Genomic DNA, 21,916 nt, shown 5'->3' with positions numbered 1-21,916 from the left:
CCCTCATAACATACTAATGGTAATTGGAGTGTGGTTAAGAATTTTGCTATGGAAACAATGAAGTATATACACAGGAGCATTTAATTAACTAATAATATAAGGATAACAACGGATAACAACGCTTGCATAACAATCATTAAAAATGTTGATTTCATGCAGACAATAAAAAATTGAGTGCTGACTTTCAGAGCTTGTGCAAACATAACCATATATGACACATACTTATAAACATATCAAAAGCCTTTTAACTGCCGTTTTGTCACCACTTTAAAGAAATTACCAATTTCACCACAGGGTATTTTTAATACACTCTAAGAAATAAAGGTATGAGCTGTCACTGGGGTGGTGCCTTTTCAAAAGGTACAAATTTGTACCAAAAAAAATGGGTCTCAAGGGTATATATTAGTACCTAAAAGTACAAAAGTGTTCCTCTTAAAATTTGTAGGTACTAATAATATATACTTTCGAGGTATCAATATGGACCCTTCAAGTTCAAATGTGTACCTTTTGAAAAGCAACACTCAAAATCTCGCAGTTGTATTTATTTCAACAACAATTTGATTTATTGGTTAAATATATGCAAAACGATTGCCTTTAAAAGATCACAAGTTTTAAGTACATGCAGGTTGCAAAAACATGCACATGCTAATATAGCTAGCAGAGAAACAACTACTGTATTAACAACCAAAGGCATTACTTTAAAAGTAAAGCAACAAATAGTCTTGATATTTGTAGACCCATCCTTAAACTAACCTGGTAACCTCCTCAAAATGCTAACATAACAGAGACCTCTGTTTAAATAAATCTTGCACAAACACACACACAAAAAAACATCTAGTTTAAATGTTTACTCATAAATTTTAAAGCAAACTTGGTGAGATTTACTCGCTTGATATTATAGTATTCATACAGATTCGTTCATTTTAACAATGGCTTTCCAAAAATGAAATGCAGAGTATGCAAATACTTGAGATACTTTACATATATGGTTAACATCGTAAATGTAAAAGTCAAGTTTTTTAGGATATATTTTACATGATGCAGAAATTCTAGTCTTGCACACTGTATGCACTAATCACTATATACACAAAAAATAAATATATATTCAACCTTGAGCTTTCCTAAAAACATTACTGCTATCACACAGGATACACATTCTACATATTTCTGCTCTCTCAACATCTCCTGTATATGTGGTACATGTAGTATAGTAGCTCACAGCTCCCTCTCTTTCTGTCTCTCTTTCTGTCTCTGTGTCCCCTCCCTATCTGCCGGACTCAGCAGCAGCTCCTCTAATCTCTTGCGCTCCGGCGGTGCAGCACACGCTGGCCCCTCATGGGCCTACAGATGCCCTCTGTCCATGGGAGCACTTCCTGCGCAGGTGTGCCACGGGGCAGGAGCGACACAAGACAACACGCAGCCATGCCAGGCTGAGTGTCCCAATTCGTCACCCAAAGCCACCCAAACAGCACCGGTCCAGATGCCACTTCGTCCGTGCGTATCTCATCCTGAAGCACGTATTCGACTTGATCGAATTTTGATAGTTGTACTTTTTTTTGTGGCTGGCATCTCTTAATCAATGTTAATTGGCTCCAATTAACATATGTTAATTAATGATATTTACCTCAAATTAAAGGTATGAATGGTCCCAGAGGGTTTCCTGTTCATCCAATTAGAACCAATTAGCTGCAATTAACACGTGTAAATGAGATGCTATTGAGTCCAAAACAAACAGTGTGTAGCCTGCGCGATTCCCATGCAGTTTAACCTGTACTGTGTGTGTGTGTGTGTGTGTGTGTGTTTGTGTGTGTGTGTGTGTATGTGTGTTTCATCACAAACTCTGTTGAACACACACATATACAAGCTCTGTTGGGCAATTTGGCAAGTTCATGGCCAGGATTTCAAGCTTAACCATCTGACACTTCTAAGCGGACTGCATTTTTTTAATATCATATAGCGGCACAACACCATTAAAAATTGAGGTTCCAAAAGGGGGCTTTTGGCATTTATGGCATAGAAGGAAAATGTTTTGATTTCCAAACAAACCACTGAGTCAACATTTCTTTGAAGAAATGTTTATGTCTAAGTGTGAAGGGGCTTATTTGTTTTCTATTTTGCACTATTATAAACCTTTTGTGGAATGAACTCAAATAATTACATTTACTGTTTACTCAAACTGCTTATTTAAAATGAACTAAAACAACACAATTCTTGAGTTTTTTTGGGACAACTTGATTGTTTTATGTTCAGTCCACTAAAATTTGTAAAAATTAATAAGATAACCTTATTCCTTCATCTTGTCCTAGAACAAATCAATTATGGAACCCAGCATTTTTATGGCTATGGGTATGCCTATTATGTTCAATTCAGATTTTTTTTGTCTGGGTTAATGCAAAAAGCATACTTTTTGCAGTAATTACTGTTTTGTAACAAATAATTGCAATACAATCTGCACTAATTAAACACAGTGTAATTTAAGCAGAAATACTATCTTTGTTAACAGGCTTTCATTTTGTTGGCAAGGCTTCATATGGTAAATGTGTATTTAAAAAATGTTTCTGGGCCTATGGAGCAAATACTAGCTTTTGAGCACATGCAGGCCAAACTACTTAAAATTATGCAATTTAAAGAGCCCCTATTATGGGTTTTTGAAAATGACCTTCTATGCACAGCACGTAAGTGAATTAAAACATTCAGATGAGGTTTAAATCTGAAAGTGCTCCGTGTTTAAAAATCCGTGAAAAAAAAAATAGTTGACTCAGAGTTGAATAAATGAGTCAAATTGGGTTTGGACCTTTTGCTTGAATGCATCAACATGGGTACATCACCAAATATATAGTTCCAGATCCGGTAAAATGTGCGGAGCGTGCGTGGGGGATCACAGAACTGATCATGACGTGAAGATGACAGTCACTGACAGATGGAGATTCGGCTGCAGGCAATAAAGGGTTAAAGTTAATTTACACAACAATACCACTCTATAGCCAATCTAGTGCTGTGTTTATTCGTGTCATTTATTTGATTTTTGATGCAATAATCTACACTGCAATGTGGGATTCCTTGGCCATTTCCTATCGAAGCAGCAGCAGAAACTATTATCTAGGATACTTTGTCAGACTTTGACAGGGACTTTGTTAGTAACTGTAACTGTTCACATGGACCAGTGATCCTTCAGATCATAACATATAAGTGTCATTAAAATTGTTGCCTCGTTTTGTCTCACATATTGTGTCCAAAACCATGTTGAAAACGTGACGCGTTTTTACCTTTATCAATTTAAATGCGTTTCTGAACTCACCTTCCTTTGTCTTTGCTATGGCCACCATGAGCTGTTCATACACACGCAAGGTGTGGTCAAGTTTCAGAATAGTTCAACTTTTGCCACTGTGTGGATTAATACTGAATGTGTGACGTTGTTATTACTTTGGATTAGGTTTAAGAGTAGAGAAATATGCTGGTGTCTAACTGCATTGCTTCATTGCATTCCTGCATTTTGCTCTCACATACTCTGTGTGCTACTTCATAGCCATGGTGGACATTTCTCTCTGTCTCGTGCTGAACCCATTAAACCAATCAAAACAGACTAGGTCAATGGACCAATCACAGCAGATTAGCCTAACACAAAGGAGGGGGTTGGGAACAAATGAATCGCTGAACGAATGATACCAGTTGTTATGGTAATTAGGTAAAAATAAATGCATATTATAAGACAATGAAAGTGTTTCTTGATCTTGCTTGCATATCAGCCTGTTGTTGGAGACCCCCAAAAAACAAAATATGTCTTTTTATAATGCAAAATAGGTGCTCTTTAATATATGTGAGTATAATGGTATCTATGTCAAAAAAATGTTTTAATGTATATACTTGTAGTAACACTAAATATATTATAGTAATGATCTGCTTAGCACTGAGTATATGAAAAACAATACATTTTATTGTTATTTTTAAACAACAGTGGTATTATGTAGCCAATCAGTGACTTAATGGGTTAAAATCCCAAAAATGGATACATTTTTGTGTTATCATCAGCACTCATGCTAGTAAAAATTTATACTTTTATATCCATATAATAGATAAAGACTAAAAAAAATAAAAATTACAAATGGTGCTTTTGTTGATGTTTAAATAGAGAAACCAACAAGAGAAATAGTGTGTGAAATATATTAATATTTTTAATGCGGTGTAAACAGGTAGCGATAGCCAAGTAAACATAATACATAGCTGCAGTTATGTAGCTGTTTATTATGAAAATATCCCACCCAAAAAAAAGACAAGAAAAGAAAAATCCTTTTTATGGCAAAATAAATGTGCCGTGGGTATTCCAGACCGGGCTCTTTTAGCCAGCTATACCATTTACTCTGGAAAATTACATATTTCAAAAACCAAACACTCAATTCTTTACCTGGGTATTAAGACTCAAGTGAAGCCATTTTTCATGGCTCTTTTCAGCTCAATTATACCAGCAGCAGAACCAAGGTAGCAATAAGCATGCAAAGTTGACATCAATAACTTCCATACAGCCTCTCTATATCTGAATAGATGCAGATTATTTCACGTTGGGCTTGAATAAACGCGCAGGCCTTTTGAAATTGACGTCGCGAGCAGCCTCTAATCTGAGTTTGCAGTTTTTGGATAGTGTTGACAGCAATCTCCCCCGGCGCGGTGTGGTTGCGTTGCATTAGTCTCCAGGTTTTACAGTGGAAATGGAGAACGCCTTCGATACTTACCATTGTAACAATCGGGGGTTTCTGAGCTTTGCAATGGGGGGGAAGAAGCTGCTTTGTTCGGCGATAAGAGCGGAGGGGAAATATGAGCAGAAAAGGCAATCCAAAGGGCTGAACAAATCTGGGAGCAAGTATTATGGGATGGTAAACACATCTGTGGTTAAGAGGGAGCGGATTTGCTGTTTCTTATATTGGGGACGTGCTGTATTTGGAGAGGAGCACAAAGGGTGGAAGGGCATTGAGGGTGGGGGTGAAAGGGGCGTGTCTTGTGGGAAGACGGGCAAGAAAAAAAGCAAAGGGCTAAAGCAAGAATCAAAAGACGAGAGGGAAATGTCCAACTGTAAATCGAAGCTTATGTACATGCACATAGAACAGCTTATGGGGTTTCATCGCTGTCCCTTTGACCTTCTCTATTGAATTTTCATGCAAAGAATATGCTGCTCTGGCTTCACGCATGCACTCTGGCTTGTTTTAGCCTAACAGGTGAACAAATTAAGCTAACAGGTGAGCAAATTAATTTAAGATATTGACAGTTGGGTTAGCCAATATTTGACACAAAGCAGGGTTAAAACAACCTAGCATTTTATAAAGTGTTGTTAATTATTATATTTAAGTCTCACTGCCTTTTTTTTAGCTAGTAGATGTCTTTTTTGAGCCTGAATCAAATTAAATTGTATTTTATTTGTTCATAAAAGAATGGACTAAAACATTGCAAGTCTGAGTCTACTTTAATGTTTACTTACTCCTATGGCAGTTTATATCGAAGTTGAGCTGCATCAAATTGGTGTTTTGTAACATTTAATTTTTACAGGTTTGATCATTAGCTGGAGGACCAGGAGATGCACACATACACTACGGACATTTTAGCTAACCCAATTCACCTATTTAATAGGGGTAATTTTGGGGAAACCAGAGCACACTGTGGAAACCCACACGAACACAGGGAGAACATGCAAACTCCATGCAGAAATGCAAAAAGATGCAGGAGTGGCGCGAGAGGCAGGCATGCCATCTGCGCGCATGCGTCAGTTTGTTTTTGATTACATGGCTTTCACCAGTTTATATAACGAAAAAGTCTGTAAAACCGTTTGTCATTAAGCCAAAAGAATATTTCACACAGATGATTTTTCTGCGTGAGAAAATGGATGTGTGGCGTGAGAGCGTGAGAATACCGTCAATTGCGTGACTCTCACGCCAAATGCAGCTATGCAGGGAGAACTTGCAAACTCCACGCAGAAATGCCAACTGACCCAGCCGGGCCTCGAACCAGGGACCTTCTTGCTATGAGATGACAGTGCTACCTACTGTGCCACCATGCTGCCTTACCTTAATGTTTTAAATGTAAATATGATGAATTAATATGTGAATTAATGTTCCTTCGCCATATTTTTGGATCACATGTTTATGCAAAAATGAAACCACATACTTATTCTGACATGTACTTACTGTAAAAATCTGTAAAATATCTGTGGTCCAAATATTAAATGAAATAATTGGTTATTTCAACTCAAATTTGGTCAACTAAAATTTTTCAAACCCAAAAATTAAATATTTAGAATTTCATAGAGACAGTGTGTCGGCGGCCATTAGCCTGTCATTGAGCAGAGCAAAGATGATTGATGTAATCCATCCATAAGATAGCGACAGAGACCACATAATAAGTCCTTAAACTCAGCGTAATTTCAAACTACAGCTTATCAAATCATTATTGAACTGGGGAGTGATTTTCTAAGTCGATCTTTCTTTTTATGTTGTTGTGCTATATTTATACTGTAGCAATAGTAGTGTGTTTAGTGTGAGATAGGACTCACATATCAGGAATGTGTGTGTTTTGTGTTGGCCTCTCTTTGTGTAACCCCGAGTTACTTTTGGTTTGTTTCTAATAAGTGTCCTATTTCTGTTACTGCAGACTTGTTCAGTAAACAGAAAGAAAGAAGAATTGCCTGCATGTGTTTAGCGTTTTCCTTATCGCAAACACGACAGTAATCTGGTAGTGAGTACGCTGCTTTTGCTTTTTCGGATTTAATTATTGTGATCTCCTGGTTGCAACAGAGAAATACTAGGAAATGTCTCTAGACTGATGGCATATAATGCCGTTAAGCCCTAAAATCTTAAAATGACAGCAAAATCACCTGTTTTGTCATCACTTTAGACATTACGCTAGAGAATCATTCAAATACTAGTACAATTGACGTTGGTGAAGTAGCAATGTTTTTTAATGTTCTTACATCAGCTGCAGATGTAAATGAATAGCAGAAGAAAGTAGTTCCTCATACAAAAGGGTTTTTAGATTCTCTTCGTTTGATTTAAATTTTTAAAATACACGATTATGCTGTCGAACTGTTGTATAAACCAAATATCACACTCTTAGCAGTGCGATATGGCTGTATATCATCACCGGTGGGATGACATGCTTCTCACCAGTGCTGATATACAGCCATATGGCACTTCTACTCGTGTGATATTGCTCATTTATATTATGTATTTGTAATTGATTACACATTATTAAACACTTGCTGGCCAATAGAGTAAAACTAGTGGTATGAAAAAACCCTGAATTTTCAATTATTAAAAAGAAAATTTTAAGGTAATATTATTACCCGCTGGCTAAATTAGATCTCAGGACAGCATTGTGGGAAAAAAAACACTAAATCAGTTTTCTGTGACAAATGTTGCCTTTATTAAAATTCACACTCAATGAAATTTCAGTTGAAATGCACGTGGACTTACCACTTTTTTTTTTTTTTTCTGTGTAATAGCATCTGTGTGCACAGCACCACAAATCCACATATATGTATCTCTCTTTACATTGTTCAGTTCCACCATAGCATTTCGCCAGCTCTGATAATCATTAAGACCATGCAAGTCAATCCGCTCACACACTGTTTATTTACAGTCAAATCCATTTTCGTCGCTGATCTCCGGAAGATCCAACGAGAAGTATAAGCTGTTTAAATGAGAAAATCTTGGAAACACTGTACAATATCAGATTGGTGCTTGCATGTTTTTTGTACTACGTTAATTCAACTCTTCGTCTCTTCTTACTCAGAGCAGCGAGGGTCTACAGGGGCTTTTCTGTGTGTGCAAAGCCGTCCCGCCGCTAATATTTTCAGTGTCTCAAGCTTACAGAGAGTGAACTCTCACCCCTCCCCGCTGCTGCCGCACAGAGATAAAACTTTCCACTTCCCTCTCTTTTTTTCAGTAGAGAATTACACGAAGAAGTCGATAACACCACCACAATCAGCTTTTACACAGAGGATTGGGCTCAGGTGAATAGCATGGGACTGACAAACAGACAGGACCATACAGCACACCTGTGGGACTCAGGAAGACCACTTCATCCCATTGTGAACATGACCAATGAAAAGAAATATCCTATCAAGCTGGCTTTTGTCTGTGCGCAGCTACTGGAGAGCGGCGTTTGTCTAGCTCTCTCATCGCTGTGAAGCTAGCTCAATTACATTATCTTGTGCTAAAGGTAGTTCCAGGGCATTCTGTCGCCAATCAATCAATCAATCTTTCAGCAAGTATCTCGATGTTCAGTCCCGGGTCTGAAATCTCTAAATGCCAAACCCAGTCTTCTGTCTGTTTCTGTAAATGAACTAGAGAAGAACATTCAACTTAAAATGTAAACTTAATTTTTAAAAAATGTAATTTACAGATTTTCAACGCTAATAAACATTGTGCAACACTGAAGATGCATTTCAAAACTGTTCATACATTGTGCATTACAAGCATCACCTCCAAACACTCGCTCAGATCAACACAACAGTTCATATTTGTCTATAAATAAGATTGTTTTATTAAACTACTGAAATCAATTATCATTCAGCAAACATGCTTTTCATGTACAACACTCCTTAAACACTAACTCTGACATCATCTGCTTAATATCTGTTGATAATGCTGCTAAAAAGACATTTAACTGACTATAAGAAACTTTGCAAGTGCATGTCAACTTAAACTAACCCTAACCCCAACATAACAGTCTACTTATAATTTAATGAGAATTAGTTGCAATGTAACTTAAATGTAACAGACTCAAAATAAAGTTTGACCAAATGTTTTTCTTACTTAAGAGTTTTTGTCTTTGTTTCGAGTCCAAATATCTAAATTTCAAAGCGAAAAGAAGATTATTTCCTTACCCTATACTGGCAGATAATTGAGCTTGTTTTAAGGAAAAGCACTTAATTTGCCTTTATTTCATATCGTTTTAAAACAAATAAATATTTTTACTTGATCTAAGAAATATTTTTAGATAATTAAACTGGAAATAAGACAAGGAAAAGTAAGATTTTTTTTCCCTGTGTGATTATTAATTTTCTATACCTGAATACAATAGTTATATTCAACTATCTTGTGAAGATGTAATTATATTGCAATATTTATTGCAGAAAAATTTATTATATTGCAATATCAGATTTTTTCAATACCGTGCAGCCCTAGAATGTAGATTAACATTTACCAAATTTTTCATTAAAAAAAAAAACAATTGCTGCAATTTGTTTCAAATGTAGTACTTTATAGTCCATGTGGGTATCACAGTTTTTCTCAATAATTTCTGCAAAACATTCACTATACTGCAAGTTAGAGAGGCAAGCATTGGATTGTACAACAAAACAACTCCAAAAATTTCCCAAAAGTTTGAAAATGTAGACATTGTGTACTTGCTTACAATACATAGGCCTACATAGTTCCATTAAGGATGCTGATCTTGCATATTCTGTGGTGCAATTTGTACTATTGATGTGGGTATTTGCGGGGTCGTAAAAAAAAATCTCAGAAGCTAATTTTTAGGCCTTGAAAAGTCCTAAATCTCCTGAATTATTGTGTTGTTGGTCTTAAATCTTTTTAACGGGTCTCAATTATTTCTTTGTACATGTATAGCTACCCAATCAGGCCATTAACACCCATACAATCAACAACAATCCCAATTGCAATAAAACTTTTATCCAAAAATAGCAATTAATTACTTTCCATACAGTAACATTTGTTTAAAAGTTCTCCATTTATTTACTGCTGAGGATACTAACCTGACCTATATTTTTAGATTAAATTATTATTATTATTATTATTATTATTATTATTATTATTATTATTATTAAATAATTTTTTTACATTTTTTTGATAGAGCAAGTAAAAATCTTTTCCAACTGGGATATTTGAATAAAGTCCTTTTGCATTTAGCCTTCTATAATCAAAAATTTCATTCTTAATGATATTAAGATTGTCTTAAAAAGTCAAGTTAACTTAGTGAAACCTGCAGAAACCCTGATTGATGTAACTCACATTTGTGCACATTTTGCAATCAATGACAGCTCTTGGTTTACAACATATTCAAGAACAAAGTGGCCCTTTTCTCATGAGAGATTAGTTCTCTTGGTCTTCCTCTGCTTTGTCCTCCACCACTCTTGTTTTTTATACCACTCTTTTTTTTCTTACCAACCTGTATTCTTTGATCCATATTTCCTAACAAAATCAGCTCCAAGCTATCCATTTTTTGCAACAAAAAACAATCGCAAAGTCACGAAAACAGGAATTCAGGCTTTCAATTGAAATTGCTATTAGCTTGGAATTACAGCATTTTCACACTATAAACAATTATATGATAAATTAGTCATGACCGCATATGTTTTAGGTCATTGTAACTTATTAAACTAAGTTAATTATGTTCTAAATGATGTTCTAGGTTATGCAGTCAGTTTAACATAATATAAGTTCAATGCACTTATTAGGTTAATTTGATTCAACTTAAAAATTTAAGGCAACCAGAATTTTTTACAGTGCAATGCTTGTTAGTTATTGAAAAAAAAAAACCTGTTTAAACATTTGATAATTAATGAATTCTAATACATTAAGGAATGTACTAATGAACATACATTCATTAATGCACTTTAAAAACAGAAAGTTATTGATCACTCAAAGAATACTCACCCTTGTCCCATCCAATTAGTAGGTGACTTTTCTTCTTGGTGGTTCATATAATGAACCAAGTCATAAAAGGAATATATATATATATATATATATATATATATATATATATATATATATATATATATATATATATATATATATATATATATATGAAAACCTCTGATGACACATTGAGATCTTAAGGACCAAAATTAGTTTCACAGACCAATCATTTTATAAGACTTCAGTGTACTGTGAGATACGGGTATCGATTTAGTTTTTTCCTGTATATATTTATTTTAGATCTATTTTTCTGACTTTTTCCTTTTTTTAATCACTTCATGTGTGATTCTACAGAACTACAGTGGCTGCAACATGTCTGTGTTTCCACAAGCCATGTTGCAAAGTCCACAAGTCCACAAGAACATAGGGTATACTATTCATCATTTTAGAAACATGCTTTAGAGCGCCCCCTTTGAGGCCCTTCTGACAAGGCCACATGAGTTAAGCTCCAAGCAGACTTCTACAACTGCCAAAGTGGCATTATATCACAAAAGTATATTGTGCCAATTAGGATTAAATTCGATTTTTAGAAATTTTAGGGCCACTTAACCTACAGAATAATAATCGCACACAGAAAATTAACAATATAATGTTTAAAAGTACTAAGCTACATTTGATTGAAACAAACCATTTTACAGTTTCACAACACAGATGCTGTTTTATGCATGAAAATCATTGTAAACCATAGCAGGACTATTGTTCCTGTATTTGCCCAGTAAACTGGATTGATTAAGTGAACCTCTGCCTTTTGTCTGTATCTATCTTCAACAGAAATATAGTTAACTAGAAATGTAGTGTGTAGGTGAGATTTATGTTCAGGCTAATGCATACACTTGCTGGTTGGTCTAATCGGCATTTTGTGAGGCTGGTCAGGAAGTCAGAGAGACACTGAACCTGTGATGCTCTGATAAAGGATTCCTTTATGCCTGATTAGATCTAGGGCGCGTTTGTCTTCCAGTAACAAATATTACATGAGGCCTGGCTTCCAGCAGCATTTGTGTATTAATTCCCACCCACAACCTGAGGAGAAAACATATACATATTAAAGACCTGGGACATTTTACACCACATGATCAGTCAATAAGACACCATGTATTCTGAGGATCTGAAGTATACATCTCTACAAGGCAATAGGAAAATGCTGAGCTAGGCTGAATTTTTTCGTCATATTTAAAAGTGCAATAAATTTATCTTGTTTTATCATGTTAGTTTAAAAGTGTGATTCTAAAAAATAATAATAATTCAATCATTTAATTAATTAAAATGGTCGTTTTATTAAATCTCATAAAAATGTTGAAAAAACTTTCTGTTAAAGACTTTAAAATTAAACACTAAATATGGGATTTGTGGTTATGAGGATGCAAATTTGTAGGTATTACCTAGGATTTTAAATGTAAATGTGGTTTATGAAGACATCTGAGTCCTCATAGTTCAAAACCATGCTTATTGGGCCTTTTCACATTCAAAACTGGCCACAGGATTCCTGTAAGCGTTAGGGTAAGTATTACATAATATAATAATCAGTGTAAGGTTTAAAGCATTTTAGAGAATAAAATACATTATGCTAATAGAGAGTTTTCAGACAAGTGTGTGCGTGTATGCGTGCCTGCTTGTGTGACTGATGCTCCACATCTATGAAGAATTATTTCTTATTCATGTGTATTAAAATTGGATAAAATGTAGAAACGGTTTCATCTATGAGGAGGCTTCCTCTGCAGTCTGTTCAGACACACTGTGATTAGGATGCCTTAAGGTGTGTGCTCTTTTAGATGGTATTTTCAAACCAAGGTCTGTTCCAGTGGTCCCTGCCATCTGGACCCGGCAGACCCGCAAACAGGTCAAGGTGGGTGCCATTCCCATGGCCCTGACTGCCTGTCACTTTGCCAGTGTGCTAATTTACAGCCAGCAACCCCCTCTATCCTGTCCTGCCTTGCCAGCCAGCAACTCAAGGGTGTGAAGATGCCAACAGCATGCTCCGCTGAAGACAAATCAGTCTCAGTCCCTCATAAAACACCCAGAGGTCATGACCTCTTCACCTTTTCAACCCATCGCTCCCCATCCTGCAGCCCTACCTCCCGCCATGCTTACCTGATGGCCCACTCAGGCACAAACACACGAATGGAAAAACAACTCAAACAAGGTAACAGTCTCATCTGAGCTCACCGTGCAGAGAAAACTATTTGCATGCCCACCCTCTGTTTCAACTCTCGAGACACAGCAGGGGGAATATGAAAGTCTGTAGTCTGTGAGTAAAGCAGCTGAGATATCTCAACACACGTGCAGTGAGGAACTGCTGGAGAACAGTGGAGCAGCACCTCATTCAACTAATGGCCCTGCAACAATAGGGGGTCCGGCAGCGAAAATAGGTTTGTCTGGCATTTGGCATTCTAACCAGTTTCTTCACCTTTTGTTGCCTGAAAATGGGCATATTTTTCTTTTTGGTGCAATATGCAATGTTTTTACCCACTTGTATGAGAAGTTTTCCCCCATGCAGGTATTTTTTTGGAACATCAAATGTGTACTGAACAATTTTTGAATCTTGAATCAACAGGGAATGGTTTAAATGTCCCCGTTCCCTTAATCAGTTAATCTGTCCACTTAATACTTTTTAGAACTGTTTGAATGTTTAATTCAGTGGGCTCCATTAAAAATAAAATGTATTATAGCATTATTGGTTTTGTGGAGATCCTTTAAAACTAAACCAGAGAATCTTTCAGTTTCATGGGTTCTTTTTGGTGGAAAAATATAGTTTTTAGATTTATAAAAGCTGTTAACATTAAACAATAAAAACAATCTGGGAACCAAAGTATTTTATTATATAGCATCACTACAAAACCCCTCATTTGAATCTTATGTGTTTATAAGTGTGCAAGCCATTTCTTGGTAATTGCAAAACTTACAAGCAGTTTCCAACAAAATCTCTTGGCAGTTCATGAGTAGGATCTGCTTATACCTCAATGATGTTTAGGTATGAGGTTAGAGGCAGGCCAAACATTTTTCAAATAAGATTATAATATGAATTACCAATTCACCAAAACCTAAAACAGTGTCATAAAACAGTTACTTTTCAGTTACCTGGAATCAGGTTGTCAATTTCTGAATAAGAATTGTTCATTCATTCATTTTCTTTTTGGCTTAGTCCCTTTATTAATCTGGGGTCGCCACTGCAGAATGAACGGCCAACTTATCCAGCATATGTTTTACGCAGTCGATGCCCTTCCAGCAGCAACCCATTATTGGGAAACACCTATTCTCATTCACACACATACACTACTGACAATTTAGCTTACCCAATTCACCTATAGCACATGTCTTTGGACTGTGAGGGAAACCGGAGCATCCGGAGCAAACCCACGCGAACACGGGAAGAACATGCAAACTCCACACAGAAACGCCAACTGATTCAGCCGGGGCTCGAATCAGCGACCGTCACGGCGCCAACGTGCAGCCCCTAATAAGAATTGTATTTGAATAATTTTTCATATGTTTTTTAATGATTTTTTTTTTGTCTGTGCTAGTTTGTTGTATACCAGTGGTTCTCAGCCTTTATGTAGTCCCTAAGAGTTTTTGGTCACTCTTTAGCATGCTCTTTAGAAAACAAATGCACTATCAATATGACTTTTGCCGCAATATAGTTGATATAGCAGATAGGTTAAGGTATGGTTAGGATAAGGATTAGATATAATGTAGTTTGTAAAGTAGTCAGAATGAGACATTAATAGGTGTTTTATGTAATAATAAACAGACAATATGTAAGCTGATAAGCAGTTAAAATGAGAATTGGTTTTCCTACTAGAAGTGTTACCCATCTTTTCCTATTTTGAATTATTAAAAAAGTATTAAAGATAAGGATTTTTATATTATTTTGTAAGCATACATTTTAAATAAAACTTTTATTTAGAACTTGGCATAACTAATAAAATGTATATGAAATACACCTATAGATTTATAAAAGTTTATTGATTTACATCACTTTAGAGGCACAAGTATGAAAATTACACTTTTTTTTAAATTGAGCTACCTTTAGAGGAAAGGTTGAGATTATTGTTGAGAGAGTGAATCTGCAGTAGAATATAAAATATATATATATATATTTTTTTTACTTGTTTTCCCCTGGTTGTGAAGCACTGCTTCATAAAGTATCAATGTTGGGATATCTAACAATCCAGAAAGCTGGATTTGGAGCTCCTTGTTGGGGTGAATATTTGTAGACTCACACACAGCGCATGTGTAGATGGACACAGAAATGATGGCGGATGTATCACGAGCTGAATGTTTGTGACTGATATAGCCACAGCCAATGAAGATAATCCACTCCCTGAAATAAACTGTCCCATTAAAATAAAATGTTGCCCATATAACGAATTGAAAACGCTTGTTTGCATCCTGCATAATTTGGAGGGGATCCCAAACAGGATAAGAGGTTCGTGCAAAATAAGATTATTGGCAGTGCATTTTATAATTTATTTCCCACCAAGCGTCCCGAACAAAACTCAAAACATACACATTATTTATATTCAGGTCCTAGTCATAAATTACTTTATATTTCTTCATAAAACCAGCCTTGCTGTGGCGGGAATGACTAAAAGTGAGGAGATTTGGGGTATGGCAAGGAATCCCTTTATAAATCTCCTTAACTACTATAACTATCAGTTGCCGTATGGGTTTAAAAATGGCACTGTAGGCACATGTATCTGCACTAGTCGAGAACATCACGTATTTATATGCTCGTGCTCAGTCGCGCGCACGGCTTTCACCAGCCTTAAATCCCGACAGCGCCTGCTGACGTGAGGCATGCTGGGGTGAGTGCGTTTTGCCTATGCATTAGCCATTCATTTCGTCTGTCTGACACCTCTCCAACATAAAACCGTACGGCGGAGGTAAAATATCTCTCTCCTGGCGAAAATAAAGCTTTGTCTCCCTCCTGATCTATAGGATATAAAATAAAGCCATGGCTTTGATGGTGGCTTTACCTTATGCAGGGCTTGCTTTTTGTGCACACAAAGGCAATGAAGATGAATGAGGAGGGATTGCCGAGGCCTTGTCTCCCGTGGTCCTTTAGGATCACCCCCCTTTTCGTGTGTTCACTCTAGACTCATGGAGAAGTTAGTCAGGCAGCTTTATTATTGATCCGAAGCAGTCGATTGCCATGAGAAGGGATGTGTCCGGTCTGTTCATATTTCTAAACTTGGGATTACATCGATTAACCTCGTTTACATTTTTTGTCATTGTGGAGGGCATGGTATTCATGATTATTGTGGTTTCAGGTTATTTTATATCCAAGTTCAGTTTTTTTATATACAAGTTCAGTTGCCATAAAGCGTTAGGGTTTTGACCGTTTCCCCAAAAACATCGTCATGGTTAGCACGTTAATCTGTGATTGGCGCTTCAGACAACGCGCTGATCCACACGTCTGTAATATGGATCTTTACATATTCTATCATTGTTGAATCCTATTATACCATATAAACTTGTTGGACGTTATTGTAAGTACTTCTGTGTGCATCTGTTGGGTGAAGAAAGGTATGAATTATCCACACCGGGTGTACTCACAATATATTTATTTTGGGTCAATTACTCTTTAACATTAACTTGAGTAGCGTATTCTATTTCTTATCAAAGCCTTTTAATTGATTTCTGGTATACTGGGAAATAATTATGGTTTATATTGAGCATATTTGCAGTCATTGTTAAGCCCATTTGGGTCTCCAAATGCGACAGTGCTCAGATGCTCCAATGATACAGGTTATAATAAAACGAGCGATTTAAGGGGCGGTAAGGTAGTTAGAGTGATCTTGAGTTTGTTTGAGGTTAGGAGCCAACTTATTTCATCATGCCACAATTGAGTAATCATCTTAATCCATCATTACAAAAAAAAATCAGTTTTTCCAAAGTGTATTAGCTGTGTATAGTGACTGTTTCATGACAAACTATATTTAACATATTACATTGGCTTTTTAAACGTAAAATACCAAACAAATTAAATTCGAATGTTTTAATCCAGCCCTTAGCTGTTGATATCAGCAGCAGACAGGAGGACTGTTCTCGTGCATGCTCTCGGAGCTTCAGTGCAGAAATCTGCTGCTGTTTAGTCGCTATCTGCTGGTTTTCAGCCCAGCAGCCCGTCCCCCGAGCATTGCCCACTGCGCGATAATATCTCAAAGGGAGTGGTTATCACCACACATTATATTATAATCATTAGTGATCCTGGCCCTTTCACCCGCACTGCAGAATAAGCGCTGGGAACCATTAATCTAAACTAGAGCGACCACTCTCAAAGACTGCTCGTTTCCATTCCTGCCCAGCGGGGAATAATATAATAATTTCTTGTTACTGCTCTGTGGTTGGCTGTCTCTAATGAGATAATGACGTAGGTTTTCTAATGGGTTTTGTTTGTTTAGCTTAACTGTATCAAGAATGGTTATTTTTACACAACATAATATAGATTTACTATTTTAGATTAATAGTAATTTTAATAGGCATAACACCATAGTCTGTAGGCTATATTAGCCTACTTTACTATATATATATATATATATATATATATATATATATATATATATATATATATATATATATATATATATATATATATATATATATATATATAAATCACAACGGTTCTGTTATTGAATGGCTAGGACTTAGCGGTCTGGTTAGAATTGAAATAAAACAGACTTTTAATCCTAGGTCTTGAATGCAAGGCCTAAGCGGTCCTCGTGTCTGTGTTTGATTATCGGGTTTAGGGAGAAATAACAGCTGTTCCAGTGATGGGACTGCGAGATCTATAACCTCAATCGAATTTTCCCTTGCCTGTCTACGGCAGAGTTGGAAAGTCAGGAAAATGTTTATGTAGAGTTGTCGGTCAATAGTGAAGTTATTGGATCATGTTTGCTTTTTATGCTCACAGGAGCATCTCATTTTACGTGGTCACTGTTTATCTGATAGACTGATAATTATTCACTTTATTTACCCCTCAACAGTTCTAAAATCGCCGAGTTCGTGTGGAATTTAGAGTTAATATTTTTGGGTTGGAGACTGCTGTAAGGAATATAATTGCAGAGGTCTTGCTTCAGTCGTCCCTGACCACTAATCGGTTTGGACATGCTGTGGGTCCGGGTTTGGTTGCTGCACAGCTCCTCACTGCACTGCAGAGCCAAAAAGATTGACACAACGCGGTCCTGGAGCGCCACACGCCTATTTTACACACTGCGAAAATAAAGACATTCTCTTGAAAGAAAAGCAAGACACATGCTTCATTGCAGTCATATTTAAATTACCCCCCACCTTTACCACACACTCGTTGGGGTATGGATATGGCCCTGACTGCTTAGAATTGGGCAATGTAGTGTCATCTCAAGCCTTTTGATCTGTTATTTCACCGATTGGAATTCATCTAAACGGCTTTGCCCTATTTAAATTAAGAGAAAAAGTAGGGAAGGATTTGTTAAAATCAAATAATGCAACAACATTACATTATATATTTTTTCGGAGGGAAAGTAATGCCTGAAAAATGAACAGTTTAATTAGAGATACTGGATATCTTTATTATATCTTTAAGATGTTCATTTATCATACGTAGCATATATATATATATATATATATATATATATATATATATATATATATATATATATATATATATATATATATATACACACATACATGCAAAACTTAACAAATAATATGTAATAAGATCATTATAATATACTTAAAAACATACCTGTAATTTCCCTATATCTAATGCCGTAATGTAAATGCCGGCACTTCATTTTGTTTTTTGGCAAACCAATGCAATACCCAACGAAAAACTATACTACTAAAAGGCATTCCAAATATCATGAATATAACGCGTAAACAAACAGGCAGCGGTGCAGAGCGATATGGAGAGTGGCCCGAGGCACAAAGCCCCCCTTTACTTGGGCTCCTGCTCGTCCCGGTGCACCAGCTGATCAAAGCCAGAGTAAGGGGTAATATTTCTCACTTTATTACCGGAGTCACAGCATGTCTGTACGGCCAGTCGATCACACACTGCTCTGCCCACACTAGCTCAGTTAATGTATCGTATAGGATGACTATAACGCGTAAAAATACACCAAAAGTGAAAATACGTACTCTTTTAATTATATAATAATACATTTACTTTAAGATGACACGTTTATGTTGAATTTAACCACGTTTTGTTCTGCCTACGAAAGTTTAGTTTTAAAACGATTTACTACTACTTAAAACTTCTGCACATCAACAGTTAAACGAATGGAAAAAAAAATTAAATCTAAAATTGAACAAATTATTAAATCTGCTTAATGATTTTTTCTATGTTATGTTTAAAAACAATTTTACTTTATGCATATTTTAGATATGTTTATATTTACGTTACATGCAGGTTATGGAATTATGGATGTGCTGAATTTATTCATTTTACGTGAACAACAGATGCAGGCTAAATACTGAAATACGCCAAATCTTTCGAATATGTTGCTATGTCTAGTTTACAAATTTATAACTTGTTTACATACCACCAGGGTATAAATTACAGCTTGATTCACCCTTGCATTTTTCGATTAGCTTTTTCGAAAAAGATTCCTCGCAAAGAGCATGCGTAATGCAGCGCGTGCAGTTTGACAGGCATTGCTCTTCCAGTGGTGAGAATTTTTCGATCGATAGCTCCCTCTAGCACTGCCCCATATCCAAACTCTTTTTTTTTTTTTTTTTTTGGTCAGTAGACTTTATAGCGATGCCACTAATTTATTCACATCTTAGATGAGTCAGCATGTTCGATTAACTATCTGCCAAAGAACATTTTTATTTAATCTTAACATTTTTTCCCGCATAAATGAAACCTCGGACAGACATGAAATATGGTGCTTCGGTTATTTCCGAAGCTCTGTCCTAAGTGGAGGCAGATGCAATCAAATATTACTGTTTCTGCGAAGGAGTGAAAACGAATTAATTAGTATTAATTTCAGGCTATTACACGAATAAAATACACGAATAATTTTAAGAATTTAAGAAGTACAACTTTTTGCTAATTTTTTGTAACTATTAACATATTATAAGCAATGTGTGAATATTAGCCTATCCTTAATCAAAATAAGAATAATATATTTTATTTTTAAAAGGTAAAATTAAATAGGCTACGTTTTCCACCATCTGTGATAGTGCACACTGAATTAAGGAACGGAAAGAAATAGATTGGTGTACAAAATTAACTATAAAAATACACGAAAATTTTAACCATTTAGCAAACGATTATTTCTGACTGTTTTCGGAAATATCTAGTCCAGTGGATTTCCAAACGAGAAGAAAAGAGAAGTTCAAAAGAGAAGAGGGAGGGGTAGTGGCCGCAAATATGCGACTGCAAAAGATTGAGTGTGTTCATCTTTTATCTGTTATTCTTCGTGAAATAACACATGTCATCCAAGGGTCCCACAGTCAAAAGAGGAGCACTCCCTAGACGCTCATCGGCAGCTGTTTCTGTGTGTTGTGTAAGGCCTTTTGCTGCCATGGCGTGGACCAGCCCCGATCATGCCGTTTTACATGAGAAGTGGCCCATATGCACAAAGTTCCATGGTATTGATTCCAGACTGGAACGTTTGCACAATTTAAGCTGACAGAATGTAAATATCTGAGATTGTGAGGTTGAGGGGTGTGTGTGTGTGTGTGTGTGTGTGTGTGTGTGTGTGTGTGTGTGTGTGTGTGTGTGTGTGTGTGTGTGTGTGTGTGAAAGAGAGAGAGAGAGAGAGAGAGAGAGAGAGAGAGAGAGAATTGGAATGACTGAGTCTGTATATGTCAGTGTCACATGAAGAAAATAATACCAGACTTTTCAAATAAAATTAGAATTTGATGTGTCTTTTAATGGTGTTAAATTGTTACAATGATACAGATAATTGCTGTAAAAAAATCGGAAAAGGTTAATGTGCACACAGTAAAACAAAAACAAAACATTCCATATTAATAAATAATTATTATACAGAAATAAATGAACAAAGTTAGAACATATATTGCACATTTCAATAAAATAAAACAGTCAAAAACACATAAATGCTATTAAGAAAATCAAAGAAAACAATTCACCTGGAATCTACACAATCTGAAATAGTTCTAAACCTTTTAGCACTGCTCCCGATTAATAATTTGTTATCAGATGTAAATATTAGCTACATATAGTTTAAGGACGCGACGTATATTGCTTAAAATCAGAAGAACGGACTTAACAGATCTACTAATAACACCACAAGGTGTTTGGGCCATTAGAGGCTGCTGAGGTGATCTAACATCCTGTAAAGTTTAGAGCCCTCCTGTCTTTCACTTTCTCTCTTTTAACAAAGGACCAAAGGAAGATGTAGTTCTTAAGTGTCTTATCGTTGATTGAATGACGTTGTTAAAAGGTTAAACCAATTGTCTGCTTAAAATTCTCTAAACGGAATAGCTTTAAAGGTTAGTTTTAGAGCCGTGTGAAACTACATTATTATACGTAAGTGTCTTGGAAAAGAGGTTATAAATTTCGTGTCAGCGAACTTTTTTTTCGCCATAGACACAAATGTATTATTCAAAATGCGTCTGACATAGCTCATGAAGTTTATACGATGCATTCTATCAGTTTCTTGATGGTTGCATCCCGAATACACTTAAAAACTATGATAAATTTTGCGACATAAAATTAATAGGATGAATATTCCAAAACAAATATCCGTAAGCATTCTTAATTTGTTAATTATATATATATATATATATATATATATATATATATATATATATATATATATATATATATATATATATATATATATATATATATATATATATAAGCAATTAGTTCTAAAAAAAAAAAAACTGTTTGCACTACATGACTAATCTCATATATTCTAAAGCACCTGACACGTACCAATAAACAATGCGTAAATTATCAGACATGTACCTTATCAAATCCTTCTCTCGTTCCTCGGATCCACGAGAATTGAAGATTATTGGAAAATGACGAGGAAAAATAAATAAAACGCTCTGTTTTCTGGCTCTCCACATTAACTGAGATATGACAGTTTCTGGGATTTTTGACAATTGGTGTCTTCTGTTCCCTATAAATAGCGCAGAGTGTGCCGGTAAAGCGGTGAGGGGATAGCTAATGGTTACTTGAACGGAAAGCCGCTGATTGGCTTCGCCCCGGAGTGACGTCAGGAGGCTGTGAATAAGGCTGGCTCGTGTGCTTTCAGGAA

General features: G+C 35.9%; 1 protein-coding gene and 1 long non-coding RNA gene across 2 annotated transcripts in view; one reads left to right on the top strand and one right to left on the bottom strand.

Moving 5' to 3' along the window:
- The window catches only part of lhx1a (LIM homeobox 1a), a 75,003-nt gene that overhangs the window by 45,031 nt on the left and 8,056 nt on the right, over positions 1–21,916 (top strand). The gene's annotated exons all lie outside the window — the stretch shown is intronic.
- LOC141377857 (uncharacterized) lies at positions 7,385–21,798 on the bottom strand. The gene is made up of 3 exons (XR_012390889.1): positions 21,622–21,798; positions 11,595–11,720; positions 7,385–8,326 (listed from the first exon to the last, which is right to left on the bottom strand). It is a non-coding gene; the product is annotated as an uncharacterized lncRNA (long non-coding RNA).

This window comes from Danio rerio, chromosome 15, assembly GCF_049306965.1.
Source record: "Danio rerio strain Tuebingen ecotype United States chromosome 15, GRCz12tu, whole genome shotgun sequence".
In the NCBI taxonomy this organism is placed as follows: domain Eukaryota; kingdom Metazoa; phylum Chordata; class Actinopteri; order Cypriniformes; family Danionidae; genus Danio; species Danio rerio.
Note: the sequence above shows the minus strand (reverse complement) of the source record. Positions and strands in the feature narration are given on the sequence as shown.